Here is a 12,968-nt window from a genome sequence, read left to right on the forward strand (position 1 = left end):
GAAAATGGAGGAGATGGAGGGTTGGTGTAGGTTCGTCCAAGTTGGAGAGAAGTGTGTATGATGTGTGAAAATGAAGGTGGTGAAGGGGGTATTTACAAGGTGAGAGAGAGGGGGTTTTCGTGTATTAGGGGTTGGGTTTGGAAGGGAAAGTATTTGAATTTGAATTGTGAGGTTGGTGGGGTTTTTGGGGAAGAGTGGGTGGAGGTGATTGGTGAAGATGTGGTGGGGAAGAGAAATGGAGGTGATTGGTGAGGGGTATTTGGAAAAGGGTGTTATGGAAAGGTGTGAAGAAGAGAGGGAGAGAGTTGAGGTAGGTGGAGATCCTATGGGATCCACAGATCCTGATGTGTCAAGGATTTCTCATCCCCGCACCATGTTGGCGTGTAAACACCCCTTAGAGTGCCAATCCTGGCGTTAAACGCCAGGTTGCTGCCCATTTTTGGCGTTTAACGCCAGCTTTTCTTCCCTTTCTGGCGTTAAACGCCAGCTTGTTGCCCTTTTCTGGCGTTAAACGCCCAGAATGGTGCCAGACTGGGCGTTTAACGCCCATTCTGCTACCCTTACTGGCGTTTAAACGCCAGTAAGCTCCTCCTCCAAGGTGTGCTATTTTTAATGCTGTTTTTCATTCTATTTTTTACTTTTTCAGTTATTTTTGTGACTTCACATGATCATCAACCTAAAAAAAATATAAAATAACAATGGAAAATAAATAGATATAATTGAATAAAATTGGGTTGCCTCCCAATAAGCGCTTCTTTAATGTCAATAGCTTGACAGTGGGCTCTCATGGAGCCTCACAGATACTCAGAGCATGATGATGGCCTCCCAACACCAAACTTAGAGTTTGAATGTGGGGGCTTTGTTTGACTCTGCTTTGAGAGAAGCTTTTCATGCTTCCTCTCCATGGTTACAGAGGGAGATCCTTGAGCCTTAAACACAAGATAGTCCTCATTCACTTGAAGGACCAACTCTCCTCTGTCAACATCAATCACAGCTTTTTCTGTGGCTAGGAAGGGTCTGCCAAGGATGATAGAATCATCCATGTTCTTCTCAGTTTCCAGGATTATGAAATCAGCAGGGATGTAAAGGCCTTCAACCTTCACCAAGACATCCTCCACAAGTCCATAAGCCTGTTTCCTTGAATTATCTGTCATCTCTAGTGAGATTCTTGCAGCTTGCACCTCAAGGATCCCTAGTTTCTCTATTACAGAGAGGGACATGAGGTTTATACTTGATCCCAGGTCACACAAAGCCTTCTCAAAGGTCATGGTGCCTATGGTACAAGGTATTGAGAACTTTCCGGGGTCCGGTTTCTTCTGAGGTAATTTCTGCCTAACCAAGGTATTCAGTTCATTGATGAGCAATGGAGGTTCATTCTCCCAAGTCTCATTACCAAATAACTTGGCATTCAGCTTCATGATTGCTCCAAGATACTTAGCAACTTGCTCTTCAGCAATATCTTCATCTACTTCAGAGGAAGAATACTCATCAGAGCTCATGAATGGCAGAAGTAGGTTCATTGGAATCTCTATGGTCTCTATATGAGCATCAGATTCCTTTGGTTCCTCATTAGGGAACTCCTTGGAGGCCAGGGGACGTCCATTGAGGTCTTCCTCAGTGAAAATCACTGTCTTTCCCTCCTCTATGCATTCGGCCATGTGGGACGTGTTTATGGCCTTGCACTCTCTCTTGGGATTCTCTTCTGTATTACTTGGGAGAGCACTAGGAGGGAGTTCAGTAACTTTCTTACTCAGCTGACCCACCTGTGCCTCCAAATTTCTAATGGAGGACCTTGTTTCAGTCATGAAACTTAGTGTGGTTTTAGATAGATCAGAGACTATGGCTGCTAAGCTAGAGAAATTCTGCTCAGAATTCTCTATCTGTTGCTGAGAAGATGATGGAAAAGGCTTGCTATTGCTAAACCTATTTCTTCCACCATTATTGTTGTTGAAGCCTTGTTGAGGCTTCTGTTGGTCCTTCCATGAGAGATTTGGATGATTTCTCCATGAAAGATTATAGGTGTTTCTATAGTGTTCTCCCATGTAATTCACCTCTGTCATTGCAGGATTCCCAGGATCATAAGCTTCTTCTTCAGAGGAAGCCTCCTTAGTACTGCCTGAAGCAGCTTGCATTTCAGACAGACTCTGAGAAATCATATTGACTTATTGAGTCAATATTTTGTTCTGAGCCAATATGGTATTCAGAGTATCAATCTCAAGAACTCCTTTCTTCTGAGTTGTCCCATTGTTCACAGGATTTCTTTCAGAAGTGTACATGAATTGGTTATTTGCAACCATTTCAATGAGTTCCTGGGCTTCTTCAGGCGTCTTCTTCAGATGAAGAGATCCACCAGCAGAGTTGTTCAATGAAATCTTGGACAGTTCAGACAGACCATCATAGAATATGCATATGATGCTCTATTCTGAAAGCATGCCAGAAAGACACATTCTGATCAACTGCTTGTATCTTTCCCAAGCTTCATAGAGGGATTCGCCTTCCTTCTATCTGAAGGTCTGGACAACCACTCTAAGCTTACTCAATTTTTGAGGTGAAAAGAACTTTACCAAGAAGGCATTTACCAGCTTTTCCCAAGAGTTAAGGTTTTCTTTAGGTTGTGAGTCCAACCATGTCCTAGCTTTGTCTCTTACAGCAAAAGGGAAGAGCATAAATTTGTAGACCTCAGGGTCAACCCCATTGGTCTTAACAGTGTCACAGATTTGCAAAAATTCAACTAAAAACTGATGAGGATCTTCCAATGGAAGTCCATGATACTTGCAATTCTGCTGCATTAGAGAAACTAATTGAGGCTTAAGCTCAAAGTTGTTTGCTCCAATTGCAGGAATTGAGATGCTCCTTCCACAAAAGTTAGAAGAGGGTGCAATAAAGTCACCAAGCATCTTCCTTGCATCTCCACCATTGTTGTTGGGTTCGGCCATGTCTTCTTCAACAAGAATGTTCTTATCCTTGCTCCTACTCATATGAAAAAGAAGAGAACAGAAAAGAATAGGAATCCTCTATGTCACAGTATAGAGATTCTTTGAGGTGTTAGAGGAAAACAAGAATAGAGGGATGATGTAGGTAGATAAGAATTCAAACATATGAAGAAGGAGAGAGAGTCCAAATTGCTAATTGAGGAGGATTGTTAGTCCTTAAATAGAAGAAGATGAGAGAGGGAATTTTCGAAAATTTTTAAAAGAAAAATAAAATTAAAATTTAAAACAATTAGTTAAAGAATTTTGAAAAATGGTTAATGGTTTTTCGAAAATTAAAAGTGAGAAAGTTGTTAGGTGATTTTGAAAAATATTTTGAAATTAGTAATAAAAAAGATATGATTGAAAATTATTTTGAAAAAGATGTGGTTGAGAAGATATGATTGAGAAGATATGATTGAAAAATAATTTTAAAAATTTTAAATTAATGATATTGGCTAACAAGAAATTTAAAAGATCTGATTCTAAAATTCAAATATTGAACCTTTCTTAATAGGCAAGTAACAACTTGAAATTTTTTAATCAAATCATTAATTATAGCAAGGATTTTCGAAAATATTGAAAAATAATTTAAAAAGATTTGATTTTGAAAAAGATATGATTGATAAGAGAGGATATGAAAAAGATAAGATTTTGAAAAATTAGTTTTAAAACTTTCAAAATTGAAAAAGATTTGAATTGAAAACAAAATTACCTCCTTGATGCTATCCTGGCGTTAAACACTACCCTTTTGGACGTTTAAACGCCAATTTTCCTTCTTCAGTGGGCGTTTTGAATGCCCAGCTTTTTCTCTGTAATTCCTCTGCTGTATGTTCTGAATCTTCAATTCTCTGTATTATTGACTTGAAAAGACATAATTTTTAAAAAAAAAATTGAATTTTTAATGATGAGAGAGAGCAACAACAAAATGAAACTAATCATGAATAACTAAGGTTAAATAAACAATGCATGCAAGAACACGTTTTTGAAAATTTTTCAGGAAAACAAAGACATACAAGACACCAAACTTAGAAGTTTGTATACTAGGGACAATAACAATTTGAAGATGCATATGAAAAATAACAAAAGACACAAAACAAGAGAATTTAAGGATCAAACCCAATAAAATCACCAAGAACGACTTGAAGATCATTGAAGAACCTAATGCATATATTCGAAAAATACAGGAACATAAAAAAATTAAAAACATGCAAGACACCAAACTTAAAATGAGACACTAGACTCAAACAAGAAACATAAATTAATTTTTTTTATTTTTGTGATTTTATTAAAAATATTTTTTTGTATTTTTCGAAAATTATTTGAAAAAAGAAAGATAAGGATTTCAAAATTTTTAATACAAATTTCAGGAATCATGCAATGTTAGTCTAAAGCTCCGGTCCAGGAATTAGACATGGCTTACTAGCCAGCCAAGCTTTCAGTAAAAGTTTCGGTCCAAAACACTAGACATGGCCAATGGCCAGCCAAGCTTCAGCAAAACATCACATACAACAGCTAAATTGATGAGAAAGACAAAGAAGCTCTTCAAAGGATAAGTGAAACCTCGGTCCAAAAAAAATTAGACATGGCTTAACAGCCAGCCAGGATTCAACATATCTTATGAAACTCTAGAATTCATTCTTAAAAACTTTGAAGAACAAAATTTTTTTTTTGAAAATTTTTCGAAAATAAAAAATAATAAAAACAAAAAGCTTAAAATTAAAATAAAATTACCTAATCTGAGTAACAAGATGAACCGTCAGTTGTCCAAACTCGAACAATCCCCGGCAACGGCGCCAAAAACTTGGTACACGAAATCATGATCGCACACTTTTCACACAACTCCGTGCAGCTGACCAGCAAGTGCACTGGGTCGTCCAAGTAATACCTTACGTGAGTAAGGGTCGATCCCACGGAGATTGTCGTCTTGAAGCAAGCTATGGTCATCCTTGTAAACCTCAGTCAGGAAGATTCAAATGGTTATGGGATTTTGATAATTGAAATATAATTAAAACAGAAAATAAGATAGAAGCACTTATGTAATTCATTGGTGGGATTTCAGATAAGCGTATGAAGATGCTTTGTTCCTTCTGAACCTCTGCTTTCCTATTGCCTTCATCCAATCATTCATACTCCCTTCCATGGCAAGCTGTATGTTGGGGGATCACCGTTGTCAATGGCTACCGTCTGTCCTCTCAGTGAAAATGGTCTAAATGCGTTGTCACCGCACGGTTAATCATCTGTTGGTTTTCACTCATGCTGGAATAGGATCCATTGATCCTTTTGCGTCTGTCACTACGCCCAACACTCGCGAGTTTGAAGCTCGTCACAGTCATCCCATCCCAGATCCTACTCAAAATATCACAGACAAGGTTTAGACTTTCCAGATCTCAAGAATGGCCGCCAATAATTCTAGCCTATACCACGAAGGTTCTAATCTTAGATTAGAAACCCAAGAGATATGCACTCAAGCTATTGCAGATAGAACGGAGGTGGTTGTCAGGCACACGTTCATAGGTGAGAATGATGATGAGTGTCACGGATCATCACATTCATCATGTTGAAGTGCGAGTGAATATCTTGGAATAATAATAAGCTTGAATTGAATAGAAAATAGTAGTACTTTGCATTAATTCATGAGGAACAGCAGAGCTCCACACCTTAATCTATGGGGTGTAGAAACTCCACCGTGAAAATACATAAGTGAAAATAGGGTAGACATGGCCGAGTGGCCAGCCTCCCATGGAGGTCTCAAAACGTAAAAGTTACATAATATGTTCCAGAGATGAAAATACAATAGTAAAAGGTCCAATTTATAATGAACTAGTAGCCTAGGATTTACAGAAATAAGTAATTAATGCAGAAATCTACTTCCGAGCCCACTTGGTGTGTGCTTGGACTGAACATTGAAACTTTCATATGTAGAAACTTTTCTTGGAGTTAAACGCCAGCTCTGGTGCCAGTTTGGGCGTTTAACTCCAACTTTTATGCCAGTTCTGGCGTTTAACGCCATAATAGGGTAGAAAATTGGCGTTTAAACGCCAGTTTGCGTTATCAAAAATCAGGCAAAGTGTAGACTATTATATATTACCGGAAAGCCCAGGATGTCTACTTTCCAACGCAATTGAGAGCACACCAATTGGGCTTTTGTAGCTCCAGAATATCCATTTCGAGTGTAGGAAGGTCAGAATCCAACAGCATCTGCAATCCTTTTTCAGCCTCTGAATTAAATTTTTGCTCAGGTCCCTCAATTTCAGCTAAAAAATACCTGAAATCACAGAAAAATATACAAACTCATAGTAAAGTCCAGAAATGTGATTTTAATTTAAAAACTAATAAAAATATAATAAAAAGTAACTAAAACATACTGAAAAGTACCTAAAAATAATGTCAAAAAGCGTATAAATTATCCGCTTATCAGAAACCCTTAGTAAATGTCATGTAAATAGACTCACACTAAACATCACAAAAAGGCAAGACAAATATAATTTTTAATTCCTCGGGCCTGTTTCCTTTTTTTATTGTTGTTCAGCAATAAAACACGTTATTTAAGTCCTATTTAAGATTCCAAGAGGTACAGTACATGTACACATGCTCATGAAGTCACGCCACCTATTCACCCAATTCAGCAAATTATAAACAACTTTTCTTTTATCCTTTGATCATAAAACAATTTAAACTAGTTGCTGTAATTTTAGAAGTATAGAGTATTTTGACTTCTCGGATAATTCAATGTACCCGAGAGGATGGTTACTGTCTCAAACAGGATAAAACTAGAATCCAAACCTCGTAACCAAGATCCATCTCTTTACTTCTAACCTCAGTAACATCCAACAGTGGCATGACCTATAATCACGAAATAAACACGCAAATCGAATCATGAAAACTAATTAGATAAACTATTAGTAAATGAGATGTACAAAAATCCTCTCTAAACTCCACAGAAAAAGATACACAAATATAAATGAACCACATTATCCTACCTATATTAACCTGGAAAGAAATGCATCAATATCACCTATTGATAGTAATTGAATTACTAATTTTATTTTACCTATTATATAAATATTTTAACTACTAATATTCTCTGTGCTACATGACACTGTATACCAGAGATATCAAAAAGCAACACATACAACCACCATGCACTTACTTCATTCCTCAGTTGTAGAGTTCAAAGTCACTAGAGTTGCCTTTTTAATACAAAGACCATCTATCATGTATACTCATACAAATATTCCTAATCTAAACATGCAGGAAGCATTCTATTCAATTTAATTTACACTTTCAGAAAAACTCTTAATAATAAAAATACAGTTAGTTCTATTTTATATTATTTAACAATATGCTACACTAATAAGGTTCAAGCGGGTTTATGGGCATCATGCACAAAATCATGGGTGATTACTTATTAACTAGCCAGTTGTCCAGTGTACCAATTACATTGCTTATACATGCTGGTTTAACTTTGAATATTTAAATTGATACATCCATATAGGATACTCCACAAAAGAACTGTTTTCATCGCAGGTAAAATCCATATTCCATGACTGATTAACACATGCATATCCTCCATACATAAATGCGCACCATGAATTTAAAACCAGCACAAATATGGTTAATTGAAGAATATTCATGTTCCATCCAAGTAAGCAATTAACATACAATAAAACACTCCACTTGCACTAACGATGAACATCTAAATCTTATGGAAATAACCATCCATTATCACTGATTCAACAAACCATTCTCACACTGCTCACTGTCGGCGACAAAATGGTCGGGAGCGTTTTCATGCGGCTTCGATGAATTGTGATCAGCAACGGAGGATGGAACATGACACGGCGATTGCACGACATTGCACGCCATCTACGAACTACCACGCAGTGATGGACGTATCAAAGGAAAGACACTCATGACTCCTTTATCTTGTACCGTCAATGGACAGAGGAAGGTACACGCCGGCTGCGATGGAGTCGTCGCAGGCAGACTTGATGTGCTGCCACCAAAACGAGCCACACAATCAGAATGCGCTGCTGGGCGTTCACCAGTGTGGACTTCGATGTCAGACGGAATGACTTCCGGTGATAACACACGAGCCAAGGAGAAGATGAGTTACCACCGTCAGTGAGAGGGTCTGAGTTTTTTGTCTGTCCTCACCGTTCAGAGAGAGATGGTCGTGGTTTTTTTGTTTTCAAATAACTGAATCCTAATTTTTTTTAAATTCAAATTAGCAAATCTTTATAATTAATGATTGTACCCATAATTTAATATTAAATTCAATTAAACTCCCATTGTATACATTGTACAATAAAGGTATTGGCTCCTCATACTTTTCTTATTAATTAATAGCACATGCATGCATACTTTAATCATTAATTCACTAATAATGCATGCATAAGGCATTAAGCATGCATGCATTAATGTTAATTTATGAAGTTTATATGCATGTTAATAGCGTGAATCAAAGAAAGTTTGGCGTTGATAACGCCCAACTCAAAGGGCGCCATCTAAGAATAACACCTAACCTTCTTCTCAAAATAGACGTTGTTAACACTCAAAATGAGGGGCGTTATTCCAAATAGAAGCATGAATATTTGATTCATGAAAGAAACTTGAGCATTACCACAATGAAGCGCCCATTTCAAATTAGAAGCTCTTGACATACTAGACACTCTTGGAGCTGGGCACTTGGGCATTGGTAACACACTCAACGTAAACCGCTACTGCCTCTAACGATTTACGTTCAACATCCAATACACATAAACCGCTACTGCCTGTAGTGATTTATGTCCAAACAATATTCTACAGAAACCGTTGCTGCCTATAGCGGTTTCCGTTCTCCTCCCAATGCACGTAAACCGCGACTGTCAGTAGCAGTTTACTTTCTCCCCTAATCCGCTACTGCCAATAGCGGTTTCTATAGATTCATGAAAAAATGCATTTGTGTCTTGGTTTTCAAAAATGTGTAATTAGGTAAAATTGATGTCCATTTTATTTATTTAAGTAAATTGCCCTATACTTTATTATTTTAATTGTTTCTCAAATTACATATTGTATAATTAAATACGGTTGGTCATTTTATAATGTATAACTATCTGTTACTTCTAACTTTGAAAAAATTCAAGTTTTAACTCTTATGCCACCTTGGAAGGCTATATTTTATATTAATCTTTCATATTAAAAGTCTTGGTAATGATTCGTTAGATGCTAATGAGTCAAAGGATAATTCTTATTGAATTTTTAAAAATCGTTTAATATTTCGTTTTAAATTCATAAGTTTATAAAAATGTAGATTTTCTGAAATTTGAACTAAAATACAAGAGTTAGATTTTTATTTTTATTCATTTTAGTTTTTTTTATATTTTATTTGAATTCAAACGGGAATATTTCTTTATTGACATTTATGTTTTAAAGTTTATATAGTAAATGTCAATGATCTGTTACAAGTAGTAATTCAAATTAAGCTGATTCAATTTACTATATATGTGTTATTCAGTAGTAAATCAAATCGACTATATTCGATTTACTATTGATATAACATATATAATAAATCGAATCAATGTAATTCGATTTAGTACTATAATGTATAATTCGAATTTAATTAATTCAATTTATATAGATATATGTACGATGATATGTGTGTAACATTTCTGAATTTGAGACTTTTGTGTAATATTAATTAGTGTTTGGTTTAATGATGTGTTTTACCCAACCTAATAAGATTAGTTTCTATTCTGGCAAGGATACTCTTCCATGCTATAGGTCGGCTCCATGCTATTCTACGAATTATTAAAACCTCTCGTCCAGCAGGGAAGTAGCCTCGTGAACTCGGACCCAAGCGTGGTACCTGCAAAAAGGACTCTGATGCTCAAGTCAGTAAGGGATCTTAGAAAAAGTAATTATGATAGAGTGTTCTATTTTTCGATCTTCTGCCTAGTATCGTTAGACCTGACTCTAATTTATAGCCGCTATAGCTGAAATATTTGTCGGTTTGTAAGTCGAGATATCCGTAGTCGATTAAGTGCGAGATTCGGGGAAGAAGTTTATTACGATAAGGAGTTATATATTTTGAATTTGTTTGATCTTGCCGAGGTATAACCGATTTTGCCGATGTATTAGGGATACAGTACATAGCTCCCAAACTTGACTTGCCGAACTTACGTTTAGCAAGTTGAGCTTTTTTTTATGTTGTTATACCTCGGCTTTGGACGAATGTGTTATCCCCCAAACTCAACGCGCGTTGTTATTCTTCTAGCTTGGGTTTTTGATAAAACCAATGAAATAATTATAATAATAAAAAATGGTAATTAATAATGATTGTACCTCGTGGACTGGGTTGCAATAAATTCATGTATATTTCTAGGTAAGATCTGGACCATTTTTTTAATCAAGGTATGCAAACAGTTACCCCTTGAATTACCCACTATGTTAGTAGTGATGCTTTATTACCGTGTCCATCATGAAAAAAGACACGAACTCTTGACCCAAGTCTTCTTCCTTAAGTTTGTGAAAGAGACATGACTTCAAAAGATTAGTTCTTTTGTCTTTGTCTGTATCTCTCTGTTTTCAACAATGGGTAGGAAAAAAGAAAAGGAAAAAAGTGGTGGAGGTTAAAAGTGAAAATCTTTATCACTGGGTGCATGTTGATGTTAAAATTTGTGCTTCTACCTACTGTGATAATGACTTACTGCTCGAGCTTAAAGCTCAGAAATTGATCAAGGAGGGTTCGACTATTGGCGTCGAGCTTCTCCCTTGCGGCGGTAAGGAAAGTGTTTGTGAGAGGGGGGGAAACTGGACTTACTTCTATATGTATACCCTCTGTTTTACAGAACTCTATTTGAAATTTTCTTTTTCTGATTTTGAATGTAACATTTTGACGCAACTGAATTGTGCTCCCTCACAGTTACACCCAAACTCGTTGGCTTTTTGCGAGCTTTTGAATCTTTGACATCTTTTCTGTAATTTCTTGCGTCTTTAAATATTTTTTTTCTGTTTCAATCTAAGGGGGTGTGAAAAAGTTTGTGGGTATACCTTAGCAGTTTTCCTGGTCGTTCTATCTTCCTTTTGTATAAATCTTCTTTTAAAAACTTTAAATATATGTTTGTGAAGGTTTGGTCATTAGAGACCGAATACCCTTTCTATTTGGATAGTGAGTTGATAGAGATATTTCCACTGTATTGGTGTCTAGAACCAATGCAAATTCTTGAGGCTGTGAAGAGGAATGAAGAAGAAGAAAATATGTTTTTGGATTTTTTGATAGAGTGTTTTGTGGATGGTGAATGTTTTCTGAATTATTGAATTTTGAGAAGGAGAATGACAAAGAGGGGTTGAAGTCTTATATAGGTAATGTGTTTTTGTAGTTTTTTATTGGTTGGTTGCTAATTATTGACATACCACTATGTTTGTTTACAGGTGGAAGGGTACCTAATTTGACCACTTCTCGGCTGCAATCTTTTCTAAAAAAGAAAAAAGAGAAAGATGGCAGTGGTTCAGCGGTAGCGAAAGAGCACGGTAGGGATGTTGCTCACTCCAGTGCTCGACCTCTTCCCTCACCAAAAAGGAAAAGGGTTGAGTTAGAGAAGTCTCTGGAGATTCTTTCTGAAGAGGACAAGGGTGTTGGTGATAGGTCGTTGTTTGAGAGGCAGAAAAAGCTTTATGATTTTAAAGAGGGAGTGAACCCTCAATCCCTTTGGAGTGAGCAATATCCCATTTCTGAGCTTGTTGATAGGGTTTCTCAGTATCCTGGGAATATGAGGCTGACTCGCCGTACGGGTATGGAAGGGATGGGGAAGTTTATCTAAGTTGGTACACTTTTGTTGCTATTTGGGTTGTGCCGTTCGTATATGTGCTTCATTATTCCTTTATTTTTGTTCTAGATTGTGGCTTCTCATTTACTGTGTGTTGGTCGTACTACTGAGCTGCTAGGTGCAGAGCATCATGTTGCTGAAAAAGTTGTGAATTTGGAGGGATTTATGAAAGAAAAGGAGAATGCGATCATCGATGTGGCCTCTAAGATGAAGGATAGGGAGGAGGAGGTTGCTAAGCTTTAAGATCAGATCCGCCTTCTGCAAAATGAAATTAAGGAAAATGACAAGGCCAAGGGTAAGATGACTTGTCGTATTCACGAGTTAGAAAATGAGGTTTTGGAGATGTTTGCTGCTGGTTTCGACCGAGCTGTGAACCAGGTAGCTGTGTTTGCACCCGAGTTTGATATCGAGAGACTTGATGTGACGAAGATCGTAGTGAATGACGAGCTTGTTGAGGACGAGGCGAGTGAAGAACATGACAAAAATGTGCCTCCCCCTTTCTAACAAAGATTGATAAATTTGCATGTATATGGTTCGATAAGTTTGTATTTTGAAACTTTGGTTTGGTGGCCGATCTATTTTCGGTTTGTTTGAACTCGTTCCCGACTTATGATGTTGGTTTTGACTTTACATTTTTTGAATGCTTATTATTGCGTGTTGCTTAGATACTATATATATCCAACTTTTTTATTTGCGTTGGTTTGGATGAAATAATTTACTAGATAGAACAATATAGCAAATAAAAACAATGCTTCATTTGTAATATGGAGAAAACCTTTCAGTTTGAAAGGTGTGGAGAGGTCGGCCTCGTTAAAACCTATTCGAGTAAAACCCTCCTTAGGAAAAAAATCCTGTGACCTGGAAAAAGAGTACCTTCCCACTCCAACTTGTTTACAATAGAAATTAACTATAATAAAACTTCAATAATGAAATATTCCATGTGTTGGGTAGGGCCGTCCTATCTAAGGTTTCCAGGTAGTAAGCCCCGTTTCTGATGACTTTGGAAACTCGAAAAGGTCATTTCCATGTTGCTGCTAATTTTCCATATCCTATGGGCCTTTGGACTTCCTCTATTTGTCTCAGCACTAGATCTCCTTGTTGTAGTACCCTTGGTCGTATTTTTTTGTTATACTTATTTTGCATGGACTTCTGTCGAATTTCAGCCAGGCTTCGTGCTTCGCTTGTTGTA

Source organism: Arachis ipaensis, chromosome B08 (assembly GCF_000816755.2).
Source record: "Arachis ipaensis cultivar K30076 chromosome B08, Araip1.1, whole genome shotgun sequence".
Classification (NCBI taxonomy): domain Eukaryota; kingdom Viridiplantae; phylum Streptophyta; class Magnoliopsida; order Fabales; family Fabaceae; genus Arachis; species Arachis ipaensis.